Raw genomic sequence first — 6,081 nt, forward strand, 5'->3', positions numbered from 1 at the left:
AGTTCTCATAGGCTTCTAAGCGGATCTCATCGAGTTCATTCAATTGGAGCTTTCTTTCTTCACTAGCTTGATAAGAGCCAAGTTACAAGTTTTCATAGCCCAATATGCTTGGTGCTATATCTCTATAAGAAGATGACATACTTTACCAAAGACAACCCGATAAGAGGACATCCATATGCGTGTCTTGTAAGAAGTCCTATGTGCCCAAAGAGCATCCTCAAGTCTGTTGCTCCAATCCTTTCTGTTAAGTCACTAATAATGGCTCTGGGTATGCCAAACCTACAAAAATTGTGAGACCTAACAAAATCCATTACAACCCGAGCATCATTAGTCATGTTGGACTTAGCTTCCACTGATGTAGAAACATAATCAATAGCAAGCAGAATATAGTAAAAGCAAAAAGAGATAGGAAAGGGACCCATGAAATCAATACCCCAAACATCAAACACCTCGCAAAACAACATAGGTTGTTGAATCATTTCTTGTCTCCAAGAAAGGGTACCACCTGCTCTTTGATACTGCTCACAAGTGCTACAAATCCTCCATGCATCTTTGAAGATGGTGGGCCAATAAAATCCAGAGTCAAGCACCTTTCGTGCTGTCCTTTGGGTACCAAGATGGCCACCCAATGTAGAAGAATGACAAAACTGAAGGACTAACTCAATCTCATGATTTGGAATGCATCTTCTAGTAACTTGGTCATTACATAATCTCCATAAATACGGATCATCCCAAACATAATATTTAGCACCACTCTTAAGTTTGTCATTTTGATTTCTAGATGCAAATGGAGGAAAAACATATGCAACCAAATAATTAACAATGTTAGCAAACCAAGGGGTGGGGAAAGAAACAGAAATATTCAAAAGTTGTTCATCAGGAAAATAATCTCTGATAGGTATCATATCAACAGCTCCCTCAATCCTATTCAAATGGTCAGCCACCAAATTTTGTGCTCCTCTCCTATCATAGATCTTCAAATCAAACTCTTGGAGCAAGAACATCCATCTAATCAACCTTGGTTTGGAATCAGCTTTTTTCAATAGGAACTTCAAAGTTGCATGGTCAATGAAAACAACAATTCTAGAACCAAACAAATAAGACCTAAACTTATCTAGAGTAAATACAATAGCTAAAAGCTCTTTTTTAGTTGCGGTGTAATTTTCTTGTGCAACATCGAAAGTCCTGGAAGCATAATAAATTACTTTAGGTAGTTTGTCCACTTTTTGAGCAAGGACAGCTCCCAATGCATAATTAGAAGCCTCACACATCAACTCAAAAAGGACTATCTAATCAGGTGGCTCGATAATAGGAGTGGTGGTCAAGGTTGTCTTGAGGCAATCAAATGCCTCCATAATCTCTTATCAAAATCAAAGACCACCTCCTTTTGCAATAGGTTGGATAGTGGAAAAGGCTTATTGCTGATATCTTTAATGAACCTGTGATAGAAACCTACATGACCAAGAAAGAACGGATCTCTCACACATAAGAGGGGTAAGACAATTGTGAAATAACATCTATCTTGGAAGGATCTACCTCAATTCCCTTGTTTGAGATCACATGCCCTAATCTACCAGGAAATGACATTTTTCGTCAATCAAAACAAGGTTAGCTTCGACGCATTTATGCAGAACTCTATCTAGACTATCGAAAACATGAATCAAATGAAGATCCATAAACAGTGAAATCATCCATAAACACCTCTATGCAAGTCTCTAAAAAGTCACTGAAAATGCTAACCATACACCGTTGGAATGAACTAGGGGCGTTGCATAGGCCAAAAGACATCCTCCTATAAGCAAAAGTGCCAAAGGGGCAAGTGCATGTGGTCTTCTCCTGATCCTCAGGACCAATATAAATCTGGAAATACCCAGAAAAACTATCAAGAAAATAATAATGAGATTTACCTGCTAAGCGCTCAAGCATCTGATCAATAAATGGCAAAGGAAAGTGATCCTTTCTTGTTGCTTGGTTGAGACTCATATAGTCAATGCAGACTCTCCAACTGTTCTACACTCTCGTAGGAATCAACTCATCCTTTTCATTTCTCACCACCGTAATTCCTATCTTCTTTAGAACCACCTGAATCGGGCTCACCCAATGACTATCAGAAATGAGATATATAATCCCAGCTTGAAGAAGCTTTTGATCTCCTTCTTCACAACATCAAGGATCACTAGATTGATCCTCCTTTGTGGTTGCCTCACTTTTTTAGCTCCATCTTCCAAGAGTATCCTATGTATGCACATGGATGGGCTAATACTAGGAATGTCAGCTAAGGTCCAACCAGTTGCCTTCTTGTGCTTCTTCAACACTTGCAACAACTTCTCCTCTTAATCAACATCAAGGGAGGTGGAAATAATAACATGAAGATTTTCATCATCCTCTAAGTAAGCATACTTGATGTTTTTAGGAAAAGGTTTAAGCTCTAATTCAGGTTCCTGCAAAAAGATGGAACCAAAGTAGTAGACACAGATTCTACAGCCTGCACCTGAACAACTAAATCAGATTGATATATGATGTCTGCAACAATTGGTTTAGTGCAATCTAATTCTGCAACACTTGGATCAACAAAAATATGCATAAACTCATCAATACAAGAATTACACATTTTAGAATCAGTGCATGTAAGACAAGTGTATGAGTATATCAATGATATATAATCAAAATCATAAGAAAACTAGAGATATTCTCATTAGTTAACTCATCAAGTAAATCAATATGAAACATAAAATGGTCTTCATATGGATGCTTCATAGCATCAAAAATATTAAATCGGACCACAATATCACCAAACTCCATAGACAATGTTCCAGCATGGACATCTATCTTGGTCCGGGCTGTTCTAAAAAATGGCCTCCCCAAAATAATAGTATATGTGTTACAGAATGATCTCTCTTCCATATCGAGAATATAAAAATCAGCAGGAAAAATAAGTTCACCAACCCAAACCAAGACATCCTCTATCAAACCAGCAGGGTAGGCAGTAATATTGTTTGCTAATTGAATCACTACCCCAGTGGGTTGCATAGGTCCAAGTGAAAGAGACATGAAAATAGACATAGGTATAACATTAATTGAAACACCTAGATCTAACATGGCATTCTCAAATTTTCTATTATGCAAGGTACAACTAATGTACATAGGTCCTTACATTTTTCAGGAATGTGAGGAACATGTTTACTTTTTAGTGTGGAAACATTTCTGCCCAAGCTGATCCTCTCATTGTCTTTGAGCCTCCTCTTGTGAGTGCACAACTCCTTTATAAATTTTGCATATCTTGGAATTTGTTTGATTGCATCAAGTAAAGGTATGTTCACCTCTACCTTTCTAAATGTGTCCAAGATCTCCTTGTATACCTCTTCCATCTTCTTACTTGGAATGACTCTTGGAGGAAATGAAAGAGGAATGGAATATGGTTGTACAACACTTGTGGAAGGTTAACTAGCACGAATTTCTTCACTAGTCCTCTCAGTTTCTTGTAAAACCGACTGCTTCATTTTTTATGCAGCTAGATCAACTTCAATCTGTTTGTCTGACCTTCGAGTGATGACACTCACATTCTTCGGGTTGACCGCAGTCTAGGGAGGCAACTTATCAGAATTCTGATAGTGCAATGTGTTTAATGAAGTAGCCATCTATCTCATCTAGGTGGTCAAATTCTGAATGGAGAACTCTTGTGTATGAATGGAAGCTCTGGTCTCTTGTTGGAATTGCCTATTCTGCAATATCATCTGTGTCACTAATTCTTCTAATGAAGGTTCACTACATGTAGGAGCATGATTACTATTCACTTGTTGTTGGATTGGAGAGGGCGCATATGGTCTATTTTGTGCAGCATTACTATTCTAAAACGGTGGCCCTAGATGAAACTGTGAAGGATCAGACCATCTAAGATTCAAATGATTCCTCCAACCAGGATTATATTTGTTTGATGAAGGATCATAATTTTGTTGTTGTTGTGTTCTATTGTTGTAAATACTTGCAACATAGGCCTCAGGATTATCACCAATTTTGGGCTCCAAAAGAGAAGGGCAAACATCAGCATAATGGTCATATGCGATGCAAATGCCACAAACTCGTGCTGCAAGTGGAGGCTTTTGCTGATTCATGGCAAGTTGAGTGACCAAGGTGGCAAGGGAGCCAATTTTTTTCTCAAGTTTATCATGTCTCACTGAATTTGTCCCAACATCATGGACACCTCTGACCACTATATCATCACTACTCCTTGCACTGAACTGTTGAGAGTTGGAAGAAATCTTCTCAATCAAACCTCTAGCCTCTAAAAGGGTCATATCTCCAAGTGCACCACCATTAGCAGCATCAATGATATTCCTCTCCATGTTGTTCAGACCCTCATAAAAATATTATAGGAGGAGTTGTTCAGAGATCTGATAATGTGGGCAGAACGCACATAGCCTCTTGAATCTCTCTCAATATTTATAGAAATCTTTTGCATGTAGTTGTCTGATTCCAGAAATATCTTTTCAGTTTGCAGTGGTCGTAGAGGCAGGAAAGAATGTGGGAATGCCTTCAAACACATGTGATCCTCTTGGACATCATGATGTTTCATGGTGGAAGATACAATGTGGAACTCCTTAAGATGTTTATGAGGACAATCACCTGCAAGTCCATGAAACTTAGGCAGCAAATGGATTAGTCCAGTTTTGAGCACATATGACACATCATCATTGAGATACTGGATACACAAGCTTTCGTATGTGAAATCGGGTGCAACCAGCTCCCTTAATGTCCTCTCATGTGGGATTGTAGGTGGTTCAGCCATATTTTCAGAGTATGCAACAAAATGCACAGAAACAGTAGAATGCACCGAAACAGCAGAATGCACCGAAACAACATAATCAGTATCACTATCAGTAATATTGACACTATGATGAAAATACTCACTATCTAAAGTTAAATTCCTAACTTGTGTAACTAATCTATGAAATGTTCTATCAATTTTAGGATTTATTGGATGAAAAGAGTCAAGATTCCGCTTAGTCATACACTAAATGCAACAGTAAGAACCATATAGAGCATTAAGGGAAATACATGTTAAATTTCAGTGATCAACCAAAAATTTGTATCAATAAAATCCTAATACCATAGGAAACATCCACAAAAAGTTTCAGGACAAAACTGAAAGTCTAACTAATTTAATTAAATACAACAAAATCAAAACAATTGGAAATAAAAACTTGTAAAATAAGAAAGAAATAGTAAAACGACTCTTTTTGGATTTTCATGGTGGGTTCTATAGACGCAGTGTATAGAGAATGAATCCTTGGATTTTTCTACCCCAAATGCATATATAATATGTCCAACTCTAATTAACGGTTCCAAAGTTATGCCAAAAATAGAAAATCAACAACAAAACTAGTCACTACTTGTTTGTATCTCACACCAGCAGCAAGGTGACTAACTATGGTGCATCCAATATTCAATATATGATGAAAGAAGTAGGGAAACAAAGTTTCATGAAAACATACCAACCACAACTATATTAACCAACATATACATGAATCAACCAATAGGCAAATGGCTAACAAGACAACAAACAATGAATAGAACATACAATTTTTAAAACCCAAACATAATGATTATTCTAAGACACGCACTAAACTATACTAAGAACTTTTGACAAGAACTGATAATCCCCGGCAGCGGCACCAAATTGGATCGAGGCCTTACCCGATACAAATAATATAACAATTAAAAACCGCAGTACTAGGAAGTGACTCTTAGGTCGTTTCCTAAGGATTATCTTTCAAGCAAAGCTTTAAACACCTTATACTCTCACACACAAGGGTTTTTTTGTTGGATAGAATGAACATAAATCAAATTTAGAAACAGTAGTTAAACAATGTAATAAAATGGCTAAATCATTTTGGTTTGTTTGTTCAAAACTCAATCCTTGGTTTCAAAAGATTAATTTCAGATTCCAAACATCATCTTCCTAATTTGCACAGTTTCACAACTTAAACATTTAACTAAGAAAAATCAGAATAGTCATGGAACATTAACAAATTCACACAAACTAAGCGTTCATGCACTAGAGAGTAAATCAACTAAACGAAG

Source organism: Lupinus angustifolius, chromosome LG05 (genome assembly GCF_001865875.1).
Source record: "Lupinus angustifolius cultivar Tanjil chromosome LG05, LupAngTanjil_v1.0, whole genome shotgun sequence".
In the NCBI taxonomy this organism is placed as follows: domain Eukaryota; kingdom Viridiplantae; phylum Streptophyta; class Magnoliopsida; order Fabales; family Fabaceae; genus Lupinus; species Lupinus angustifolius.